At 41.5% G+C, this 26,871-nt stretch overlaps 1 pseudogene; it reads right to left on the bottom strand.

The window, feature by feature from the left end:
• The window catches only part of LOC132347362 (protein NipSnap homolog 3A-like), a 38,274-nt pseudogene extending 29,196 nt beyond the window's left edge, over positions 1–9,078 (bottom strand).
• Between the last annotated feature and the right edge of the window lie 17,793 nt (positions 9,079–26,871).

Genomic DNA, 26,871 nt, shown 5'->3' with positions numbered 1-26,871 from the left:
GAATCCTACCATCTTTTCTTTCAAAGAAGCTAGAAAAGCACTACTGTGCTTTCTCAGACACTAAGCCCATGCCATGACCTGTGTAGAGGACACTTTCAGTCTCCAACGATGAAGATACACTAAGTGTCATCACCAGATGCAACTGGTGTTTAGGAGATGTGCTCTAGAATGGAAGACCTAAAAGGGGGTGAGGTGGGGGGGGGGGGGGGCGGTGACCGAGAGGTTGACCAGTTCTCCCTAGAGAAAGCTCTACACACATAGACTCATAAATTCCAAATTGCAGGGGCTGTAACTTTTTAAACTGAGTTTTAAAGCACCTCCCACCCACAGCAGAAAAAGCCTGACAATACGTTATCTCTGTCTTCACAGCTCATGTTATTGCCTCCCAGCTTAATGGTATCACTGAATAAAAATCAGAAATTTCTTGTGTTGAATTAAATGTCACTCACACACAAAGGATTTGTGGGATGTATCCCTCTACTCCACACCTAAGTTAATCATCCCTGCCCCAGCAACCCATATTAACTAGTGCCAACAGGCCATTTTTTCTCCTTTCTTCAAATAATTCAAGTCAGATCCGTGACATTTTTAGGGCCAAAGGAGAAAGGAAAATACTGAATGGGGGGCTTCCCTGGTGGTGCAGTGGTTGAGAATCTGCCTGCCAATGCAGGGGACACGGGTTCGAGCCCTGGTCTGGGAAGATCCCACATGCCGCGGAGCAACTAGGCCCGTGAGCCACAACTACTGAGCCTGCACGTCTGGAGCCTGTGCTCTGCAACAAGAGAGGCCGCGACAGTGAGAGGCCCGCGCACCGCGATGAAGAGTGGCCCCTGCTCGCCACAACTAGAGAAAGCCCTCGCACAGAAACGAGGACCCAACACAGCCATAAATAAATAAATTTTAAAAAACTGAATGGGAAGCAATGTGTGGCAAAGAAGTGAAAGTTTCCCCAGGACGATATGAAAGAAAATAGAGATGGAAATCTGCATAGGTTTAAATTCCCAAAGAAACCGAGGGAGAGCTGATGAATATCTTCTTTTTAGAAGCTCTTTCCCAATACACTGAAAAATCCATTCTCTTTAATTTGATCGCAGAAGGGAAACAACACTGAGGCCACTTTCAACAGATGGAAACACTCCACTTGCCTCAAGGATATACTACAGCCTAAATACTACTGTTTCTCGTGTGTCTTGTTAATGTTTTCTGTACACTAAAGTCCTATGCAATTATACAGTGTATTTCCTTCTGGGAGCTTTAGGCCCTTGATGAAGTGCTTAATGCTTTAAAAAGCTATTTCCTGGCTTCCTCCCTGAAGTTCGGGTATTGAAGGAGCTGTCAGATCTAAACAGGCCTATTCTTGTTCTCCTCTCCTGGATCAGACATCTCTTGTCACATTCTTTTGGCCCTCCTTCTACCCTAGCCATTGCTGGAAACCAGCATCCTGGGAGTGTTCATGGACGGGCCTTGCCTCAGCTGCACTGAAGACCTCTTGCTTTCCACCATGGGCTCCTCTGACAGGTGGTGAGGGACACCCTAGTGCATGAGCGACCTTAAAGTAGAAGAAGTTAAGCCCATGTGGTTTGGCCACTGGGGGATGTGAGCTGATTAATGAATGCTCTCTGTGTGGGGCAAACCACTGATTCTCAAATGTGAACATGCATAAGTATCACCTGAAGAGTTTGTTAAAATACTATACCCTGGTCGTCCCCCACCCCCCCGCCACGACCAGACATTCTGATTCAGGAGATCAGGGTGGGGCCCATGAATTTGCATGTATAATACAGTCAAGGTGATGCCAGTGCAGCTCATTCGAGGGCCACACTTGGAGAACAAGTCTGCCCTGTAGTCTGTACAGATCCTCAGAGACTCCCAGCGCAATCAAGGACCAACCAATCCACAGGAATGACCAACACTTAATGTGCTTTTGCATTGCCTTTCCCCAGTCCTTCACTCCTGTTTCCTGGGATCACTTCCCAAATACCTTTTCTAAAATGTCCTTGCCTCAGGATCGACATTCAGAGCCCAGACAAAGGCATGGACCTTTAACCCCACTTGCCTTCAACACGCCTATGGGACTTTATCTGGCCTTGTTCCCCTGGACAATGTAGGTACGAATCCTGCCTTCCTATTGCAGCAATAATATGTGATCAGAACTAACAACCTGATTCAGCTCTTCAAGCCAGTAGGGTTTCTCTGAGATCAGACATTCAAGGAAAGTTTGTGCTGCTGTTGCTGTTTTACGCATTGAAGTAAAATGATTTGGTTTTCTAACTTTTTTTATGATACCTCTGTGATGTCCACAAGCTTACCAAGACTTCTCAAAACTTTCCAAAGGATCCCTCATTGCATCAGGGAGTAACATACAGCTTTGAGGGTTTTAATGTTGCCATGTTAGGTACCTACCCAGCAGTCATTCGTCTCTTCTAAGTAATAGCACCTGTGATCACGCCAAGTGCCCAGCCCCTGGGCATGAATCATGATTGCCTGATGCAGTCATGACTATATATACCACTAGTCACAACTAGTATATAGAACATTGCCTAAAGCTCATGTCCCAGCCCTCCTTTGCTGGTGTGTGTGGCCAATCAGAAATCAAAGGAAGTTTTGGAGCACTTCTGAGAAATAATGTTTAGCTCCCTTGAAAGAAGGAGAAATCATACAAAGACCTTTTCATGTTGCCTCCCTGCTTCTGGACTTTGAATGCAGCCTAGCACCTGAAGCAATGGCAGCCATCTTGTAGTCATAAGGTCACAAGCACAAACGTGAAAAGCCAAACTGCCAAGGAGTGCAGATCCGCTTAGTAATCCATGGACTGCCTGGCGCTGGACTCTTTGTTTTATTAGATAATTGACATTGTAACTGCTTAAGTCACCACTAGTTAAGTTCTTTATTTGCATTCAGAAGTATTCCTGGCTTATATGTAACAAAGGATTTGCATCCAGAATATATAAAGAACTGCTACAAATCAGTAATAATGAGACACCCAACCCAATACAAATAGGCAAAAGATTTTAACAGGCACTTCACAGAAGAAGATACACAAACGGCCAGTAAACCTACAAAAAAAAGTGCTCAATATGATTGCTCATCAGGGAAATGCAAATCAAAACCACAGTAAGAGATCACTACATATCTACCGGAATGCCTAAAAATTATAAAGACTGACAATACAAGTCTTGACAAGGATGTAGAACAAGTGGAACTCTCTTCCATGGCTGGTGGGAGTGTAAAATGGTGCAAGCACAAAACTGGATGCCCGCCTAACTGCAGGACAATTTTAACCAAACCACAGGATTTCGACCAAAACAACCCATGGCTTAGCATTGGTGACACCCAGGCCTGGACAGGACAAGCTCTGCCACTGCAGCAGAACCAGACTCCCCTACCCTCAAATCTCACCCATTCGTGTCGCCTCCTCATGTCCTATCTTTTATCCTTTAGCGTGTCATGTGTGATATCCCCTAATGAATTCAAAGACAGAGTTCTTATCCAATAGATAGATTTAACTATTTTGGAACCCAAAATTAGTTACTTAGGCTGACAGTGACAGATGTAGTTATGGAGATAGGAAGTAAAAGTATTTTATTTTAGAACTTCTGTAAATAAGCTAGGACTTGTGATAAACACATTACTTCTTAACCTCATAACTCCTTACTAAATAAATATGCATTTTATAGATTATAAGTAAACATCTGTTTATATGAATTGATTTTACAGTTAAGGCTTCAGAGAATAAATACTAAGATTTATCAATAGCTCTCCTCTGCATGCGCACATACACACACACACACACACACACACACACACACACACACACACACCACACATACACCTCTCATTTCTCCCTTTCCATGTCAAAGCAGAAAGCATAGCAAAAAAGGGCAGAAGTGATCCAATAGAGAGAAAATACTTATGATGCCAGAGCAAAAGGGTATAATTGAAGGAACAACATCTCTGAGTAGGAGTTTGGGCGTAGAATACAGTGCACATGTGAAGGGTCTGAACTAAGTACATTGTCCATTATACGGAGAAAGATGATTAAGCAAATGGATAAAAGGTGAGTTGGTTAGTATATATGGTGGTGGGAGCACAAGGAGGTTAGGGTTAAAATCAGGTGTTGATGGGTCACATTCAATTCTGGAGACTCTAAAGGAGAATCCATTTTCTTGCCCTTTCCAGCTGCTCTCACGCCCTTCCCCTCCATCTTCAAAGCCTGAAACATTACACCTCTCTGACGCTGCCTCCATCTTCAAACCTTTCTCTCTGACTGATTACATCTGGGAAAAGTTCTCAGTTTTAAGGACTCATGGGATTAGATTGGACCCACCTGAATAATCCAAGATCCTCTCAGCAAGACCCTTAATTTAATCACATCTGCAAAGCCCCTTTTGCCAAGGTAAGGAAACATATTCATAGGCTTTTGAGATAAGGGAATAGACACCTTTAGGAGTCATTATTCTGCCTAACACACCAAGATAGAAGTTCATTTCTCTCTCACATGGAGTTCAGAGATAGGGGGTCTAGGCCTACATCACATTATGAGCATCATGATCATTAGGACCCAAACTCTACATCCTTAACATGTGACCACATTGCCCAAGACAGCTGCTCAGGTTCCAGCCTTCACATCCATGTTCCAGCCAACTGGAAGGAAAAAAAAGTTAAAGAAGTTCTCACACATATATACCCCTTCTTTGGGACTATTTCCCTAAAATTTTATAAAACAGCTCTGCTTACATCTCAATGGGCTGAAATTTTTCCATGCAGCCATGAATCCAGGTGCATTTCTACTAAGGAAAAAAGGGAGGAGGTGCTACTAGGGTAGACAATTAAAACCCTCTGTCACAGCATGACTGGGTGGTTTCACCTCACCTGATCTCAAGCTTGTTATTGGATAGAATCAGGGTGAGGGTTTTGCCAGGCAAGTAAGAGGGACAAAGATCAAGAGAGCTGATGGTGTACACAAAGCAATGATGATAATAATGAACCAATGGATTCAAGTCCATAAAGACAATAAGCGACAATAAATGAGACATTAGAAGGGTGATAGATGGTGAGAAAGTAATAAGGTTATTACACTGGCAAGGAATGATTTGGAAGTAAGAATAAGAAGCAAGGATGACAAAGAAGGCATCTACTCTCCTTCCAGGCACAAAAGAATGAGGAGTGTAGGACTTAAGAAAGCCACCATCAGGGAGGGGTGAAAATAAAGAAGTGTTCTCAGGAAAGAGCCCGATTTCAAAGCAAGGAAGTAAAGGGAACGATCTGAGAGAAGGTTGAAGATCTAAGGGATTTTGATTATGACCGAGGTGGCCAGATTGTTAGCTTTACAAACTGGAACAATTTTGAAAATGAAGGGGAATTCTGTTGTCACGAGATAACAGGCGTAAACTGGGACTGTCCCAAGAAAACTAGGATGTATCTTCCTCCTACTTATGACTGACTTATAGTGACACCTCTGGTCCAACCGCAGAACACTGGATGCCACCAAGCATTCTCCAGGCCACTGGCCTTAGACCTGGAGCTGCTTCCACCATCACCTGTGCTGCCACAATGGCTTCTCCACTGCCTCCTCTGCGCTTCCTTAGCAACGATTCGAGTCTGGGGAGGGGTATCTGATTGGCTGAGCCTAGATCACAATCCCACACTGGCCGCAAAGGAGAATGGGAAAGTATCTGGCCTTTTCAGTTTGCTACCCCGTCACATTCTCAAGCAGAAGGGGGAATTCTGCCTCCTGCCATGACTCGTGAGATGGGGGATTCCGCAAACATAGGTGCTTTCAGACTAGGCAGTCAAAACAAATGGCAAATGTCCTATTAAGTCACCAGTTCCTCCTCCTTGGTTGAGGCCTTGAAAAGCATCCTCTGGGTCTTTTTATTTAATCTTATAAGACTTGATTAGGAGTTCAATTTAGGAATATTTGATTAATGATATAAATTCAATCAGAGCGCATTTACTACTAATATCGCAATAATTTCACATTGGAAGAGGTAATTGTGAGCAATAAATTCACTTTCTAAAATGCCAATTTTATACAAATAAAATCCATTTGAAATGGATTAGCTAATAGCCACTGACATTTTCTAATACAAGATGAATGATTTAAATTATTCTTAATCGGTGTTGCAGAAGGCTTGAAGTTTTCATGGCTTTTCCCATAAAACATGTTACGACTTCGTGCCTCCCTGTCTGTCTATGAAGAGTGTGCTTAAGGCTTCTCAGAGCTCTGGGCGCGTCTTCTGATCAGCGTTCCCAGAGAAGGTACAGGCATTCTCTTTGACCATGAACATACATGGGGATGATTTTCTTAAATACAAACCGGTACCTGTTAACTTAAAAGCTACATGTCAAGGTTTATTTGGCACAATATTTGCAATGCAGAATTCCTTTCACAGTAATAACAAAATAACAATAATAATATTGGACCAGATACTTTAGGCTGGATAAATATCACCCCCTCATTGTCTCCCTTCCCTCTTTATCCAGCCTAAAGTGTCAGGGCCCTGATAGGGGGTGACAGTGAGGGAGGGGCAGACCTGGGTTTACATTCTGGGCTTCTGCCATTAACTTGCTGTGTGATCTAAGATGAATCAGGTAACCTCTTGGAACCTTCCATTGAAAACATATTTACCTCCATTGCCCCCTCTCCCTTTTGCACACAGCCAGAAAAACCCCGATCCTTGTCAAACTGAAATATCTACACATCCTGAACCTTCTAACAGCTGAATGTTTCCAGGGCAGGGGGGGAACTACATGTATCATGATGTCAAGTCATCTTAATCTAATGGCATAAATCCCAAATAAACACTAGACGCTGCCCAGCGATCCTACTAAATGTTTCTAGTAATTTCCCTTTTACATTCTCTGGAGTTATTTCACATCTTTTCTCTATCTTTGCATCTCCAGGGCATGCTCCCCAGTCACTAGTCCCACACCCAGCACTTGATACCCCCCCAAAGGCATTGAGAGACTGAAAACACTAAGAGAGAGGCACCTGCATCTTCCCACCGTGTGATCCACCTGAACATGTAAAGCTACCTGAACACGCCCCCTCATTCTCTTCCTTCTTTCATGGTTCCTCCTCCCATCAAAGACTAGCTCCTACACTTGTACTCATGACATCATTGCTCCTTGATACTCAAGGCCTTTGTCCCTGCAATGGCCCCCTCCTCTGCATCATCACTTTTCCCTCCTGCCTGGTTCATTCCAATGATATACATGTAAGTTCTAGTTTAGTCCATTAAAAAAAAAAAAAAAATGAGCACTTCTCTCCAGGTCCTACCCACTCTAAATATCCATTCCATTTCTCTGCTGAATTTCAAATCACAACCACTCACTATATACTAGACCTTCTTCTGGCATTCAAACTACGAAGTATGATTTTAGGAATGGGGAATTCTTAACACTAAACCCCCTAAATTCTCCCCATCAACGTGCAAAAGCCAGAAATTCCACTCTGAGACCTTTGCATTAAGGCTTTTGTTCTTGCTAAAAATACACTATCAGATCCTTTTTCAAATTTTCTGTCATTTAGCCCTTTGAGAAAATGAAGTATCCAATAACCATGCTCATGTGGGCAAGAAGAGAAAATGCATGAGAAATACTGCAACAAAGCAAAAAACTTGACATTTGCTAATGCTGGGGTCTTTGGGGTGTATACTTCCTAAGTCTGTCTGATGGTAGATCAGGCTGGGAAAAAGACTGGTGATTTGCATGGGTTCACCTGGGGTCAGACTGAGAGACAAGGAAAGGAGGACCAGGGGAAAGAGATGGGTTTGATTCTGTCTTGGGTAAAATCCAGGCCAGGAGACAGTTAAAAAAAAAAAAAAAAAAAAAAAGAAAGCCTGTTGTGTAACTTGGACTTGAGATGTACAGGCAGGCAGCCAGCTGTCAGAACTAGACACTCTTACTGGCAGAACTGAAGCTATAACTGTGACCCAAATGTGCAGGTATCTCAGCAGAAGTGGGGGTCTGGCTGATTACAAGCTGGGGAAAGACTCAGAGTAAATGGACAAATGTGTCTAATTCTGAGGCTCAGGTCCCTAGTGTTATCCAATCATTACCCCACACCTGAGTCTGTGGGTGTGGTCACTGCTCCTAATGAATTAGGCTTCCTGAAAAGAGGTAGGGTCCCATGTGGGCTAAACGAGGGCTGTCCACTGAGTTCCACACACCATGGGAGCTGGATCAATCAGACTTCTCACCTCTGGGCCACCAGCTCAGCCTCTACGGAGGCACAGGTGCATAGGGAAGGAGGTCTGTGAGGACCCCTGTGCAAGGACTTGAATACAGTGTCAGCCTCTAGTTAGTACTGTGAGAAAGGGTTGGCTCCAGTCTCCGGTGTTGGCTGACCTCAGTCCAGAGATTCGCTCCCTCACCGTACCTTCCTCCCCAGGCCCAGCAGAGAAGATGCAGGTGGCTTGAGAGAAACTTCCCTTTCCATAGCTCAGTGCATTCACCCACCCTAGCCATCCCTTCTTTTATCTGCTTACCTCCTATTCACTTTTCAGAACTTAATTCTCAGGTCCACAATTGATGTCTCTCTCTTGAATTCCCATAGTTCTGGTATTCACCGTGCAGAAACTGCCAGTTTATGTGCCCAATTCCTATCATACCTCTTTTGCCTCTGTCCCCAGGGCATCAGTGAATATTTGTTTTAGAGCCATGGCTCATTCAGACCTGCTGAGAACCTATGGAAAAAGTGGCTTCAGTCAACCCCAGACCTTTTCATGCACCTTTAAGAAGTCCTCCAGCCCCATTTATTTGACCTCACATGGATTCCTTTCACTGCAGGGCTGTACGTAGGCCAGTTGCTCAGCAATGGGCTGCCAGGAGAGACTTCCTGACCTGGGAGACTGACACCCGCTCTCGGAGTTGATCTTGCTCTGCCTCTTTTCCATGTGAGTACAGCATCGTCCCATCCAGTTCTCGACTCCATTGTGTTTTCCCTGGCAACTCCACTACCGAGATGCAGCAGGCAGAATGTGTGGACTTCCAGTCCTGGTGGCTGGCATTGTGGTGATCTGTGCTACCCTCCGGGTAGCTGGAGTCCTCCCCTGGCACTGGAAACCCCTGCATCGTACTCTGCTTGACAATTTCCAATCACATTTCACTGGCTAGAACTCAGTCACGTAGCCACACTTAGATATAAGAGAGGGTGGTAGAGGGTTGACCTTGGGCAGCTACTTCCCAGTGATGAATCTACATTATGGAAGAGGAGCTAGCCATCTATGACACCTCTCAGAAAAAAAAAAAAAAATCAGCAACCATTTGTAGAGCATAATTATAATTTGCCCAGAACTGCATTTTCTTTTCTCAAAAGAGCACTTACACGCACACACCCCACATAAAATGAGATTTGACTCCTCCCAGAGGCATTTCCATTTTGACAAAAACTTAAGCCAAAAAATATTCCAGTCAGTGTAATTCCAGCTGTCAGCCATTCACCTGACAGCACGCATGGGGAGCTGAGGGCCCTCTCTGTTGCTCTGATACCTCAGTGCAAAGAGCTTCTGCCAAGACACAGGGTCAGCCCTGTCAGGCACTCCCCAGGCATTTGAACACACAAAGAGAGTCAATGGTGAAGGGTGCAAGAACAAAGTAATGCTAGATCAAGGTCCTGCAAGGTCCCCCAACTTCTAAGTAAAGAAGAAGAGAAACGAAACTGACCCACAACAAACATGTAGCATGAACAGAAAATAAACCTTTGTTTTGTAAGTCACTGAGATTTGGGGATTGTTTCTTACTGCAGCACAATCTAGCCTATCCTGACTACTTCCCCAAATGAAGTCACTATTGTTTCTCTTTCACAAGTTAGAAGACTCCTGCCTCTGCTTTAAGTAAAGGAGGAAAATTAACACTTATTGGAGGAAACAAACGCTTATTAAGTGACTACTACCTGCTTGGTGCTTTACATATGGTGTCTTTTCAGTGTTTTAACAGCCCCGTGAGGAAGAAAGTATTATGCTTATTTTGCAAATAAGGAAGCTCTGACTCAGAAAAGTTAGTTGTCCCAAGATTAGTAGTAAATGATTGATCTTGGAATTGAACCCAACCACCTATGTCTGACTCTCAAGTCCATACTCTCTATCCTAGAAAGTCACGCAGAATATACCTACTTCCATCCTTTTGCCTTTTACTTTTTTCTTCTGCTCTAGCAGGGTTTCTGTTCATGATATCAGACAGGAAGGCTCATAACAAGAAGAACTGGGAGTGAATGTCTCCAAAAGTGAGAAAGGGGATATTAACCCTGCAGGAGCCGCAGTGGGAGGTGCGACTCCAAGGCACCTGCGACGGGCCTCTTAGCACGGCTTTGCAACAGACAACTGCTGGGAGCGCGTCTCACATACCAGCAAAGAAAATGCCGATAATTTAATGAAAATGAAATCATTAACTCAAATTGCATGAAAATGTAATCTAGTTTATTTCAGAGAGAGGGAAGGTGCTGGTAACTGATTATAAAATATACTCGAAGAGCTTTGATTTCTTGCTCAAGGAGTTACATATTTATAACCCCTTTAAAAATAAATTTGTCATGCAAGTGTCATGCTGGGTTCTGAGTCTCTGTTGCTCCCAAAATAAACACATGAGTGCAGCCTAGAGCAAGCCGCAAAGGCCCCCCAGGAACAGAAGCTTTGTCATGATCATACCGGCGCAAGGCAGGCCAGAGATCTGCCTGTTCATTCCGTTCACTCGCTAAACTAAGCCGTGTGCTGTGGCTGAGAGCGAGGACACACGCATCAGACTGCAACACTCCTCCCCAGCATAATATGACTCTAAGAGCAAAAGGTCGCACAGTTCTTAAGATAACATGACACAACACACATACACACACTTACACTCACACAAAGACACACACACTCTCAGCATATAAAATGTGATGTGCTTACAAATAAACATTTACACTGCTTTACATTGTTATAAAAGGAGTTTCTACCATATAACTACACAGAAGAACATGGATTTTTCAGGTACCCAGCCTCCTCCCCACACCACCAGCACCAGCTCCCTGGCCTGTGAAGTAGGTGGTTTGTCCCTGACTGAGGCACCCTCCTCTTTCTCATCTCATTCTTCCACTTGCTCAGACACCCACCTTTCATTTCCGGTATTATCTCATTCCAGTCCTTTACCCACCTTATCAATCTGACCTTCCAAGGATCGGATCTCATTCACAAGCATCATCACAGGAAAGAATCTGTCACAGAGCCCCTCTCTCCAGGAATGGGCACATCAGCCATTTCATGAGCATTATCTTCTGGATGCAATTTCAGGCACCTGTGAGCAGGGAAGGAAGGGGTTTGAGGAGAAAGGGGTCTCCATTCCTCCTGGGTGGTCCCTGCTTTACCGTTGAAGAAGGTTAGTCCTGAAGTCTCTGCATTCCCTTCTCCAGTCCCCAAAGCTTCCACTATTTAATAGGGCTCAGATCCCCCAATTGCAAACAGTGCTCTGATTCAGTTGGGGGAAGCCAAGCGAACACAGAGGAGTAAACCATCATAGGCAAGCTTTGCTTCTGAGGGTGGGATGGGAGAAGGCCTCTCATGAAGCTGAGGACGGGCAGATCCAAATTGGTGAATCTCAAAGGAGGAGATGCATGAAAACAGGGAAGACACAAAGACAGGCGAGGGAACATTCATGAGGATCCTCCATTCAAAGGCCTGAGCCTGAACCACCCTTTGCAAGCATGTATAGAGGAATTAATCCTACAGCTTCCGGTCTTTGACATGTCGACCCTCTAGGCCTCTAATCCTAAGAATCCTTTGTTATCTTCCCATAGCCTAGAGTGTTTGATCTGGGGAAGCCTGGTCAGGTGACCCTCACCTAGTCTTCTGGGGTTATAGAAGCACTGTAGAAGACCTCTTCCAGGCATACAAACCAGTACAATTCTAGTTCCTGGTTATTAAGTCCTCTCTACTGGGGTTGGCAAAGACCGTCCTTTAGAGAAAAAACAAGGACCGTGCTGGATCCAGTTCATATGTCAACATGCCCGGCTACAACTACTCATTCTTCCTATTAATGTTCAACACATGACTGTGTAGTCAGACCTGGAGGCCTATATATTTCTTAGTAATGTTCATCAGAATTTCAATGCTTTCAAAACAATGTCACTGAATTGCTTGGTATTTTCATTATACAACATTATAATGTATTTACTAAATGAGAAAACACACACACACACACAAACATACAGAGATGACATGTTCTTAATAGTCAGAAAATCATTGACAGAAAGGAGGCCCAGTGGTTTGGAAAGGGAGAAATAAAAAGAAAAATGTTGGTGTAAAATATGGCACATAGAGAAACCATTTTTCATATCCTTTTAAAGCACTACTTTTTTTCAAGAGAAAATGTACCAAAAGTCACATTTTAGTGACTAGGTAGAAGTAACCTCTCTGGAAACAACAAAATTCATTATTTGAAGATAATGCTGGCATAACAATACTAAAAATGGCAGGGAATTCAGGAAAATGACAGATGGCCCAGAAATCATAACCAACGAAACCAGACAAATGGGTCATTCAAAAGTTCCAACTAGGAAGCTACAATTCCGGTATGCTCAATTTTCAGTAAATTTAACAGGAGGACTTGGATGGCACAGTGAAATACAGTTGAAGAGACTTAAGGTTTAGTCTTGTCTCTACCACTAATTACCTCCATGACCTTGAATAAGTCATTCAAAGTCCCCAGAAATCAAACACAGTGACCTCCAAGAGCCTTCTAACTCTAACTTCTATAAGTGGAAACTCATTTAGGTTACAGAAAAAAAACCTCAGAGTTAAGGAAATTTTGAGTTTGACATGTTAACTGATAAAAATCCATTAGTGATAATTTTATTGAAATTAAAAGAAAAGCTACCATTTAATAAGCACTAATCAAATGCAAGTCCTTTATATATGTCATTATATATATATATGTCATTCCTAATCATTATACTTACAGAGAAATTCTATTATTAGAATTTAGGTAAGTTGCCCAAGATTTACACAATTATTAAATGTTGGAACCAGGATTCAAACAGGGGTCTTTAAAAAAAATTTTTTTAACCACTTTTACTATAGTTAGCTGCCAATACTATTATCTCTTATATAAAAATTCAAAGACTAGAAGGAAATTTCTCAGTCCTATGATGCAAAACTTCTGGGAATTATATTAGGGACCCTGACAGAGATGGACAGCTGACTACCAAAAAAGTGTGTCCATCGCTCATGGAAGTGTGACTGGGAGACATATGGCCAGGTACTACATTTCCCAACACAACCTGACTTGCTCCGGTAGGGCCATGTGGCTGTCTTTCCAACAAAATATGAAGGAACTGAAAATTTTCACTTATAGACTATGACTTTTGAGACATACATGGGACTTTTGTAAACCCCCATTCCTCAGCAGCCTAGAGCAGGGAACTCCAAGGCCATTAGGATGTAAACTGCGGAGGAGCTTCAAGATGGCGGAAGAGTAAGACGCGGAGATCACCTTCCTCCCCACAAATACATCACAAATACATCTACATGTGGAACAACTCCTACAGAACACCTACTGAACGCTGGCAGAAGACCTCAGACCTCCCGAAAGGCAAGAAACTCCCCACGTACCTGGGTAGGGCAAAAGAAAACAGAAAAATCAGAGACAAAAGAATAGGGACGGGACCTGCACCAGTGGGAGGGAGCTGTGAAGGAGGAAAGGTTTCCACACACTAGGAAGGCCCTTCACGGGCGGAGACTGCGGGTGGCAGAGGGGGGAAGCTTCGGAGCCACGGAGGAGAGCGCAGCCACAGGGGTGCGGAGGGCAAAGTGGAGAGACTCCCGCACAGAGGCTCAGCGCTGACCAGCACTCACCAGCCCAAGAAGCTTGTCTGCTCAGCCGCCGGGGCGGGCGGGGCTGGGAGCTGAGGCTCGGGCTTCAGTCGGATCGCAGGGAGAGGACTGGGGTTGGCGGCATGAACACAGCCTGAAGGGGTTAACGCACCACAGCTAGCCGGGAGGGAGTCCGGGAAAAAGTCTGGAGCTGACGAAGAGGCAAGAGACTTTTTCTTGCCTCTTTGTTTCCTGGTGCGCAAGGAGAGGGGATTCAGAGCTCCGCCTAAACGAGCTCCAGAGACAGGCGCGAGCCGCGGCTATCAGCGCGGACCCCAGAGACGGGCGTGAGACGCTAAGGCTGCTTCTGCAGCCACCAAAAAGCCTGTGTGCGAGCACAGGTCACTCTCCACACCACCCCTCCCAGGAGCCTGTGCAGCCTGCCACCGCCAGGGTCCCGTGATCCAGTGACAACTTCCCCGGGAGAACGCACGGCGCGCCTCACGTGACGTGCAACGTCACGCCGGCCTCTGCCGCCGCAGGCTCACCCCGCCTCCTCTGTACCCCTCCCTCCCCCCCGCCTGAGTGAGCCAGAGCCCCCGAAGCAGCTGCTCCTTTAACCCCGTCCTGTCTGGGTGGGGAACAGACGCCCTCAGGCAACCTACACGCAGAGGCGGGGCCAAATCCAAAGCTGAACCCCAGGAGCTGTGCAAACAGAGAAGAGAAAGGGAAGTCTCTCCCAGCAGCCTCAGGAGCAGCGGATTAGATTTCCACAGTCAACATGATGCACCTGCATCTGTGGAATACCTGAATAGACAACGAATCATCCCAAATTGAGGAGGTGGACTTTGGGAGCAACGAGATATATATTTTTTTTCCTTTTTCTCTTTTTCTGAGTGTGTATGTGTATGCTTCTATGTGTGATTTTGTCTGTATAGCTTTGCTTTTACCATTTGTCCTAGGGTTCTGTCTGTCCGTTTTCTTTGTTTTTTATTTTTATTTTTTAGTATATTTTTAGTGCTTGTTATCACTGGTGGATTTGATTTTTGGTTTGGTTGCTCTCTTCTTTCTTTCTTTTTTTTTATTACTTAAAAAATTTTTTTAAATAATTATTCATTTTTTATTTTAATAACTTTATTTTATTTTATCTTCCTCTTTCTTTCTTTCTTTCTTTCTTTTTTTTTCTCCCTTTTATTCTGAGCCATGTGGATGGCAGGCTCTTGGTGCTCCAGCCAGGCATCAGGGCTGTGCCTCTGAGGTGGGAGAGCAAAGTTCAGAACACTGGTCCACAAGAGACCTCCCAGCCCCACTCAATGAACAGCAAGATACAGTGCTGGACAGCCTATGCCAAACAACTAGCAAGACAGAAACACAACCCCACCCATTAGCAGAGAGGCTGCCTAAAATCATAATAAGGTCACAGACACCCCAAAACACACCATCAGACGTGGACCTGCCCACAAGAAAGACAAGATCCAGCCTCATCCACCAGAACACAGACACTAATCCCCTCCACCAGGAAGCCTACACAATCCACTGAACCAACCTTAGCCACTGGGGACAGACACCAAAAACAACGGGAACTATGAACCTGCAGCCTGTGAAAAGGAGACCCCAAACACAGTAAGTTAAGCAAAATGAGAAGACAGAGAAACACACGGCAGATGAAGGAGCAAGGTAAAAACCCACCAGACCTAACAAATGAAACAGGCTACCTGAAACAGAATTCAGAATAATGATAGTAAAGATGATCCAAAATCTTGGAAATAGAATGGAGAAAATACAAGAAACGTTTAACAAGGACATAGAAGAACTAAAGAGCAAACAAACAGTGATGAACAACACAATAAATGAAATTTAAAATTCTCTAGAAGGGATAAATAGCAGATTAACTGAGGCAGAAGAACGGATAAGTGACCTGGAAGATAAAACACTGGAAATAACTACTGCAGAGCAGAATAAAGAAAAAAAAAAGAAAGAAAGGAATTCAGGACAGTCTCAGAGACCTCTGGGACAACATTAAACACACCAACATTCGAATTATAGGGGTCCCAGAAGAAGAAGAGAAAAAGAAAGGGACTGAGAAAATATTTGAAGAGATTATAGTTGAAAACTTCCCTAATATGGGAAGGGAAATAGTTAATCAAGTCCAGGAAGCACAGAGAGTCCCATACAGGATAAATCAGAGGAGAAACACGCCAAGACACATATTAATCAAACTATCAAAAATTAAATACAAAGAAAAAATATTAAAAGCAGCAAGGGAAAAACAACAAATAACATACAAAGGAATCTCCATAAGGTTAACAGCTGATCTTTCAGCAGAAACTCTGCAACCCAGAAGGGAGTGGCAGGACATATTTAAAGAGATGAAGGGGGAAAACCTACAACCAAGATTACTTTACCCAGCAAGGATCTCATTCAGATTTGACGGAGAAATTAAAACCTTTACAGACAAGCAAAAGCTAAGAGAATTCAGCACCACCAAACCAGCTTTACAAGAAATGCTAAAGGAACTTCTCTAGGAAGGAAGCACAAGAGAAGGAAAAGACCTACAATAACAAAACCAAAACAATTAAGAAAATGGTAATAGGAACATACATATCGATAATTACCTTAAATGTAAATGGATTAAATGCTCCAACCAAAAGACATAGACTGGCTGAATGGATACAAAAACAAGACCTGTATATATGCTGTCTACAAGAGACCCACTTCAGACCTAGGGACACATACAGACTGAAAGTGAGGGGATGGAAAAAGATATTCCATGCAAATGGAAGTCAAAAGAAAGCTGGAGTATCAATTCTCACATCAGACAAAATAGACTTTAAAACAAAGACTATTACAAGAGACAAGAAGGACACTACATAATATTCAAGGGATCAGTCCAAGAAGAAGATATAACTATTGTAAATATTTATGCACCCAATATAGGAGCACCTCAATACATAAGGCAAATAATAACAGCCATAAAAGGGGAAATCGACAGTAACACAATCATAGTAGGGGACTTTAACACCCCACTTTCACCAATGGACAGATCATCCAAAATGAAAATAAAAAAGGAAACACAAGCTTTAAATGATACATTAAAGAAGATGGACCTAATTGATATTTATAGGACATTCCACCCAAAAACAACAGAATACACTTTCTTCTCAAGTGCTCATGGAACATTCTCCAGGATAGATCATATCTTGGGTCACAAATCAAGCCTTGGTAAATTTAAGAAAATTGAAATTGTATCAAGTATCTTTTGTGACCACAATGCTATCACATTAGATATCATTACAGGAAAAATCTGTAAACAATACAAGCACATGGAGGCTAAACAATACACTACTTAATAACCAAGAGATCACTGAAGAAATCAAAGAGGAAATCAAAAAATACCTAGAAACAAATGACAACGAAAACATGATGACCCAAAACCTATGGGATGCAGCAAAAGCAGTTCTAAGAGAGAAGTTTATAGCAATACAATCCTACCTTAAGAAATAAGAAACATCTCAAATAAACAACCTAACCTTATACCTAAAGCAATTAGAGAAAGAAGAACAAAAAAACCCCAAAGTTAGCAGAAGGAAAGAAATCATAAAGATCAGATCAGAAATAAGTGAAAAAGAAATGAAGGAAATGATAGCAAACATCAATAAAACTAACAGCTGGTTCTTTGAGAAGATAAACAAAATTGATAAACCATTAGCCAGACTTATCAAGAAAAAAAGGGAGAAGACTCAAATCAATAGAATTAGAAATGAAAAAGGAGAAGTACCCACTGACAATGCAGAAATACAAAGGATCATGAGAGATTACTACAAGCAACTATATGCCAATAAAATGGACAACCTGGAAGAAATGGACAAATTCTTAGAAATGCACAACCTTCCGAAACTGAACCAGGAAGAAACAGAAAATATGAACAGACCAATCATAAGCACTGAAATTGAAACTGTGATTAAAAATCTTCCAACAAACAAAAGCCCAGAACCAGATGGCTTCACAGATGAATTCTCTCAAACATTTAGAGAAGAACTAACACCTATCCTTCTCAAACTCTTCCCCAATATAGCAGAGGGAAGAACACTCCCAAACTCATTCTACGAGGTCACCATCACCCTGATACCAAAACCAGACAAAGATGTCACAAAGAAAGAAAACTACAGGCCAATATCACTGATGAACATAGATGCAAAAATCCTCAACAAAATACTAGCAAACAGAATCCAACAGCACATTAAAAGGATCATACACAATGATCAAATGGGGTTTATGCCAGGAATGCAAGGATTCTTCCATATACGCAAATCAATCAATGTGATACAACATATCAACAAATTGATGGAGAAAAACCATATGATCGTCTCAATAGATGCAGAGAAAGCTTTTGACAAAATTCAACACCCATTTATGATAAAAACCCTCCAGAAAGTAGGCATAGAGGGAACTTACCTCAACATAATAAAGGCCATATATGACAAACCCACAGCCAACATCGTCCTCAATGGTGAAAAACTGAAACCATTTCCACTAAGAGTAGGAACAAGACAAGTTTGTCCACTCTCACCACTATTATTCAACATAGTTTTGGAAGTTTTAGCCACAGCAATCAGAGAAGAAAAATAAATAAAAGGAATCCAAATTGGAAAAGAAGAAGTAAAGCTGTCACTATTTGCAGATGACATGATACTATGCATAGAGAATCCTAAAGATGCTACTAGAAAACTACTAGAGCTAATCAATGAATTTGGTAGAGTAGCAGGATACAAAATTACTGCACAGAAATCTCTTGCATTCCTATACACTAATGATAAAAATTCTGAAAGTGAAATTAAGAAAACACTCCCATTTACCATTCCAGCAAAAAGAATAAAATATGTAGGAATAAACCAAACTAAGAAGAGAAAAGACCTGTATGCAGAAAATTATAAGACACTGATGAAAAAAATTAAAGATGATACAAATAGATGGAGAGATATACCATGTTCTTGGATTGGAAGAATCAACATTGTGAAAATGACTCTACTACCCAAAGCAATCTACAGATTCAATGCAATCCCTATCAAACTGCCACTGGCATTTTTCACAGAACTAGAACAAAATATCTCACAATTTGTATGGAAACACAAAAGACCCCGAATAACCAAAGCAATCTTGAGGAAGAAAAACGGAGCTGGAGGAATCAGGTTCCCTGACTTCATACTATACTACAAAGCTACAGTAATCAAGACAGTATGATACTGGCAGAAAAACAGAAATATAGATCAATGGAACAGGATAGAAAGCCCAGAGATAAACCCCCACACATATGGTCACCTTATTTTTCATAAAGGAGGCAAGAATATACAATGGAGAAAATACAGCCTCTTCAATAAGTGGTGCTGGGAAAACTGGACAGCTACATGTAAAAGAATGAAATTAGAACACTCCATAACACCATACACAAAAATAAACTCAAAATGGATTTAGGATTAAAGACCTAAATGTAAGGCCAGACACTATTAAACTCTTAGAGGAAAACATAGGCAGAACACTCCATGACATAAATCACAGCAAGATCCTTTTTGACCCACTTCCTAGAGAAATGGAAATAAAAACAAAAGTAAACAAATGGGACCTAATGAAACTTAAAAGCTTTTGCACAGCAAAGGAAAACCATAAACAGACAAAAAGACAACCCTCAGAATGGGAGAAAATATTTGCAAATGAAGCAACGGACAAAGGATTAATCTCCAAAATTAACAAGAAGCTCATGCAGCTCAATGTCGAAAAAACAAAGAACCCAATCCAAAAACGGACAGAAGACCTAAATAGACATTTCTCCAAAGAAGATATACAGATTGCCAACAAACACACGAAAGAATGCTCAACATCATTAATCATTAGAGAAATGCAAATCAAAACTACAATGCGATATCATCTCACACTGGTCAGAATGGCCATCATCAACAAATCTACAAGCAGTAAATGCTGGAGAGGGTTTGGAGAAAAGGGAATGCTCTTGCACTGTTGGTGGGAATGTAAATTGATACAGCCACTAGGGTAAACAGTGTGGAGGTTCCTTAAAAAACTAAAAATAGAATTACCATAGGACCCAACAATCCCACTACTGGGCATATACCCTGAGAAAACCATAATTCAAAAAGAGTCATGTACCACAATGTTCATTGCAGCTCTATTTACAGTAGCCAGGACATGGAAGCAACCTAAGTGTCCATCAACAGATGAATGGATAAAGAATATGTGGCACATATATACAATGGAATATTACTCAGCCATAAAAGAAATGAAATTGAGTCATTTGTAGTGAGGTGGATGGACCTAGAGTCTGTCATACGGAGTGAAATAAGTCAGAAAGAGAAAAACAAATAGCATATGCTAACACATATATACGGAATCTAAAAAAAACAAAACGAAAAAATGGTCATGGAGAACCTAGGGGCAAGACGGGAATAAAGACACAGACCTACTAGAGGATGGACTTGAGGATATGGGGAGGGGGAAGGCTAAGCTGGGATAAAGTGAGAGAGTGGCATGAACATATATACACTATCAAATGTAAAATAGATAGCTAGTGGGAAGCAGTCGCATAGCACAGGGAGATCAGCTCAGTGCTTTGTGACCACCTAGAGGGGTGGGATAGGGAGGGTGGGAGGGAGGGAGAAACAAGAGGGAAGAGATATGGGTATATATGTGTATGTATAACTGATTCACTTTGTTATAAAGCAGAAACTAACACACCATTGTAAAGCAATTATACACCAATAAAGATGTTAAAAACAAAAACAAAAACAAAACAAACAAGCAAAAAAGGATGTAAACTGCAAAGTGGAAGGAGCCTGGGTCCTTCAATCAGTGTGGAGGGGATCAGCTTGCCATCCAGGACTACTGAACTATTACATTAGTGAAAAAAGAACTTGTTTTTATGTGAAACACTAACATTATAGGGTTTGTTTGTTATAACATCTAGTGTTTCCCTAACTAAGACAGGCTATCAGATGGACTATGCAGGGATCTCCTTATCTCTTTGCCCCTATGTTCCTCTAACTTCAACCTGTGTGCTGGGAAGAAGTGAAGGAGTTAGGGTAGGAGGATGGGAAGTTGCAAATTCATGCCTTAAAGGACAGGGAAGGGGGTTATAGAAAGGGTGTATCACATTGCCCCATCCCATTCACAAACAATCCCATCTTAGTAATTATGACAGACACATACATTTAGTAATAAAGGCTTGGTGATTAGGATATGTAGTGACACACACATTGCACCCACCTTCATAACACCCCAGCCACTCGTATCAGTTGAGAGTCACTACCCTAACATCACCCCTTCTGGTTCAGCCGTCTATCCATCTTTGAAACCCATCTGACCCTCATTCAGAGGATATATAAAAAGGACCAGACCAACACTTCAGCCATTCCACATTAGATTAACTTGGTTACTGTGTTTCCTAGGGATATCATAACAAATTACCACAAACTGGATGGCTTAAAACATCTTCTACAGTTCTGGAGGCCAGAAGTCTGAAATCAAAGTGAGTTTGTGCCCCCTGAGGACTATAAGGGCGAATTTGTTCCATGTCTCTCTCCTAGCTTCTGGGACTTGCCTGCATTCCTTGGTGTTCCTTAGTAAGGAAGCACGTAACTCCAATCCCTGTCCCTGTCTTCACGCAGCCTTCTTCCCTGAGTACCTGTTTCCAAATTTCCCTCTTCTTACAAGGACATCAGTCATACTGGATTTAACCAACTTTAATCCAGTGGGATATTACCTTGATTACATCCCCAAAGATTCTGTTTCCAACTAAGGTCACAATCACAGATTCAGGGGGTTAATCTTCAACAGATAATTTGGGGGGGTGGGCACAATTCAATCCACAGCAGCTACTAAGGCAGTTGCTATCTCATAGCTAGGTTCTTCTAAATGGCCTACTGTAATTGCATCTCCTAGAACTAAGCCTTGTTGAACAAGGCATTTTGCAAGAAGGTTCAGATCTTACCCCCTCACACACAGGTTTCAGCCCTGCCTTTCTCTCTCATGTTCTTCCTGGCACTGGAGTCCTGGCTTCTGCAAGCCCCACCAGTGTCCCTTCCTCCTGCCCCTGAGCCTCCTAGATTAGACTCCTCTACACTTCAGCCTGTTGTCTTGAAACTGACTCCCCATTCATCCAACCCAGCCATTGCTAATGGACCGGACTTCCCAATCTGTCCGTTTGACAAACTATCCCTTTACCCAATTAACCTCAGTGGAGATCCGTCCCAGGCCAAGCATATTTGTCTCTGATCTGGGGGAAGGAGTCAGGAGGGTACAAACAGGATTCTAGACCCAAGAAAGTGCTCAAAACACGCAAAGCCCCTCCTGGAAAACCCAGAGGTTGCTGCTGTCATGGAGAGTCTTGTGTATATGGAAGAGTCTGTGCAGAGTTTGATACGTATGAGGCTGGGCAGCTCTCCGGATGTGGTTACCCATCCTCATAGCCTGGCACAAGTGAAGGATATGCAATTACCACAGGCCAAAGCATCCCAGTGGTCAGAAACCCAGGACGCCCAGTGCGCATTCTGGAGAATGCAGGTGTCTGTGTCCAGGTCAAGAAGGAGGCTGGGAAACGTGGGAGAGCAGAGCAGAGTATTGCTTTGGGTCTCTGTCTAATTATGTCCATGGTAAATCTAACAGGAAGCAGGTTTCCAGCTCAACTTCTCATGTGCTTCTTCTTGGGACAGAAACACATTCCGAGGGATGGGCAGCCCTGAGCCCACAGAAGAGGATGTGTAGGTGGAAATAGTTAAAATATATAGAAACACAAGACTTTTTTTTTAAATTTTATTTTATTATTATTTTTTATAGAGCAGGTTCTTATTAGTTATCTGTTTTATACATATTAGTGTATACATGTCAATCCCAATCTCCCATTTCATCAGACCACCACCCCGCCACCCCCCACTTTCCACCTTGGTGTCCATACGTTTGTTCTCTACATCTGTGTCTCTATTTCTGCCTTGCAAACCAGTTCATCTGTACCATTTTTCTAGATTCCACATATATGCGTTAATATACGATATTTGTTTTTCTCTTTCTGACTTACTTCACTCTGTGTGAAAGTCTCTAGGTCCATCCACATCTCTACAGATGAGCCAATTTCTTTCCTTTTTATGGCTGAGTAATATTCCATTGTGTATATGTGCCACATCTTCTTTATCCATTTGTCTGTCGATGGGCATTTAGGTTGATTCCATGACCTGGCTATTGTAAATAGTGCTGCAATGAACATTGGGGTGTATGTGTCTTTTTGAATTACGGTTTTCTCTGGGTATATGCCCAGTAGTGGGATTGCTGGGTCCTATGGTAATTCTATTTTTAGTTTTTTAAGGAACCTCCACACTGTTCTCCCTAGTGGCTGTATCAATTTACATTCCTACCAGCAGTGCAAGAGTGTTCACTTTTCTCCACACCCTCTCCAGCATTTGTTGTTTGTAGATTTTCTGATGATGCCCATTCTAACTGGTGTGAGGTGATATCTCATTGTAGTTTTGATTTGCATTTCTCTAATAGTTAGTGATGTTGAGCAGCTTTTCATGTGCTTCTTGGCCATCTGTATGTCTTCTTTGGAGAAATGTCTATTTAGGTCTTCTGCCCACTTTTGATTGGGTTGTTTGTTTTTTTTAATATTGAGCTGCATGAGCTGTTTATATATTTTGGAGATTAATCCTTTGTCAGTTGATTCGTTTGCAAATATTTTCTCCCATTCTGAGGGATGTCCTTTCATCTAGTTTATACTTTCCTTTGCTGTGCAAAAGCTTTTAAGTTTCATTAGGTCCCATTTGTTTATTTTTGTTTTTATTTCCATTACTCTAGGAGATGGGTCAAAAAAGATCTTGCTTTGATTTATCTCAGAGTGTTCTTCCTATATTTTCCTCAAAGAGTTTTATAGTGTCCGGTCTTACATTTAGGTCTTTAATCCATTTTGAGTTTATTTTGGTGTATGGTGTTAGGGAGTGTTCGAATTTCATTCTTTTACATGTAGCTGTCCAGTTTTCCCAGCACCACTTATTGAAGAGGCTGTCTTTTCTCCACTGTATATTCTTGCCTCCTTTATCAAAGATAAGGTGACCATATGTGTGTGGGTTTATCTCTGGGCTTTCTATCCTGTTCCATTGATCTGTATTTCTGTTTTTGTGCCAGTACCATATTGTCTTGATTACTGCAGCTTTTTAGTATGGTCTGAAGTTAGGGAGTCTGATTCCTCCAGCTCTGTTGTTTTCCCTCAAGATTGCTTTTGCTATTTGGCGTATTTTGGGTCTCCATACAAATTTTAAGATTTTTTGTTCTAGTTCTGTAAAAAGTGCCATTGGTAATTTGATAGGGATTGCATTGAATCTGTAGATTGCTTTGGGTAGTATAGTCATTTTCACAATATTGATTCTTCCAATCCAAGAACATGGTATATCTCTCCATCTGTTTGTGTCATCTTTAATTTCTTTCACCAGTGTCTTACAGTTTTCTGAGTACAGGTCTTTTACCTCCTTAGGTAGGTTTATTCCTAGGTATTTTATTCTTTTTGTTGCAGTGGTGAATGGGATTGTTTCCTTAATTTCTCTTTCTGATCTTTCGTTGTTAGTGAATAGGAATGCAAGAGATTTTTGTGCATTAATTTTGTATCCTACAACTTTACCAAATTCATTGATGAGCTCTAGTAGTTTTCTAGTGGCATCTTTAGGATTATCTATGTATAGTATCATGTCACCTGCAAACAGTGACTATTTACCTTCCTCTTTTCCAATTTGTATTCCTTTTATTTCTTTTTCTTCTCAGATTGCCATGGCTAGGACTTCCAAAACTATGTTGAATAATAGTGGCGTAAGTGGAAGTCCTTGTCTTGTTCCTGATCTTAGAGGAAATGCTTTCAGTATTTCATCATTGAGAATGATGTTTGCTGTGGGTTTGTCATATATGGCCTTTATTATGTTGAGGTAGGTTCCCTCTATGCCTACTTTCTGGAGAGTTTTTATCATGAATGGGTGTTGAATTTTGTCAAAAGCTTTCTCTGCATCTATTGAGATGATCATATGGTTTTTATTCTTCAATTTGTTAATATGGTGTATCACATGGACTGATTTGCATATATTGAAGAATCCTTGCATCCCTGGGATAAATCCCACTTGATCATGGTGTACAATCCTTTTAATGTGTTGTTGCATTCTGTTTGCTAGTATTTCGTTCAGGATTTTTGCATCTATATTCATCAGTGATATAGGTCTGTGATTTTGGTTTTTTTTGTAGTATCATTGTCTGGTTTTGGTATCAGGGTGATGGCCTTGTAGAATGAGTTTGGGAGTGTTCCTTCCTCTGCAATTTTTTGGAAGAGTTTGAGAAGGCTGGGTGTTAGCTTTTCTCTACATGTTTGATAGAATTCACCTGTGAAGCCATCTGGCCCTGAACTTTTGTTTGTTGGAAGATTTTTAATCAGAGTTTCAATTTCACTACTTGTGATTGGTCTGTCCATATTTTCTATTTCTTCCTGGTTCAGTCTCAGAAAGTTATATCATTCTAAGAATTTGTCCATTTATTCCAGGTTGTCCATTTTATTGGCACAGAGTTGCTTGTAGTAGTCTCATGATGCTTTGTATTTCTGCGGTGTCCATTGTAACTTCTCCTTTTTCATTTCTAATTTTATTGATTTGAGTCCTCTCCCTCTTTTTCTTGATGAGTCTGGCTAAATATTTATCAATTTTGTTTATGTTCTCAAAGAACCAGCTTTTACTTTTATTGATCTTTGCTATTGTTTCCTTCCTTTCTCTTTCATTTATTTCTGCTCTGATCTTTATGATTTCTTTCCTTCTACTAACTTTGGGTTTTGTTTGTTCTTCTTTCTCTAGTTCCTTCAGATGTAAGGTTAGATTCTTTATTTGAGATTTTTCTTGTTTCTTAATGTAGGATTGTACTGCTATAAACTTCCCTCTTAGAACTGCTTTTGCTGCATCCCATAGGTTTTGGATCGTCATGTTTTCCTTGTCATTTGTCTCTAGGTATTTTTTGATTTCCTCTTTGATTTGTTCAGTGATCTCTTGGTTATTTAGTAACATATTGTTTAGCCCCCATATGTTTGTGTTTTCTACATTTTTATCCCTGTAATTGATTTCTAATCTCATAATGCTGTGGTCAGAAAAGATGCTTGATATGATTTCAATTTTCTTAAAACCCAGGCTTGATTTGTGACCCAAGGTGTGATCTATTCTGGAGAATGTTCCATGTGCACTTGAGAAGAAAATGTAATCTGCTGTTTTCAGATAGATTGTCCTATAAATATCAATTAAATCTCTTTGGTCTATTGTGTCATTTAAAGCTTGTGTTTCCTTATAACTTTCTGTCTGGATGATTGTCTTTTGGTGTAAGTGAGGTGTTAAACTCCCCCACTATCATTGTGTTACTGTCATATTCCTCTTTTACAGATGTTAGCATTTGCCTTATGTATTCATGTGCTCCTATGTTGGGTGCATATATATTTATAATTGTTATATCTTCCTCTTGGATTGATCCCTTGATCATTCTGCAGTGTCCTTCCTTGTCTCTTGTAACATTCTTTATTTTAAAGTCTATTTTATCTGATATGAGTATAGCTACTCCAGCTTTCTTTTGATTTCCATTTGCATGGAATATCTTTTTCCATCCCCTCACTTTCAGTCTGAATGTGTCCCTAGGTCTGAAGTGGGTCTCTTGTAGACAGCATATATACAGGTCTTGTTTTTGTATCCATTCAGCCAGTCTATTTCTTTCGGTTGGAGCATTTAATCCATTCACATTTAAGGTAATTATCGATATGTATGTTCTTATTACCATTTTCTTAATTGTTTTGGGTTTGTTTTTGTAGGTTCTTTTCTTCTCTTGTTTTTCCCACTTTGCATTTGTTGTAGAGCTAGTTTGGTGGTGCTGAATTCTCTTAGTTTTTACTTGTCTGTAAAGCTTTTGATTTCTCTGTTGAGTCTGAATGAGATCCTTGCTGGGTAGAGTAATCTTGGTTATAGGTTCTTCCCTTTCATCACTTTAAGTATATCCTGCCACTCCTCTCTGGCTTGTAGAGTTTGTGCTGAGA

The sequence above is a fragment of the Balaenoptera ricei genome, chromosome 14 (genome assembly GCF_028023285.1).
Source record: "Balaenoptera ricei isolate mBalRic1 chromosome 14, mBalRic1.hap2, whole genome shotgun sequence".
Taxonomy (NCBI): Eukaryota; Metazoa; Chordata; class Mammalia; order Artiodactyla; family Balaenopteridae; genus Balaenoptera; species Balaenoptera ricei.
The sequence above is the reverse complement of the archived record's forward strand: the minus strand, read 5'-3'. Positions and strand labels throughout refer to the sequence as shown.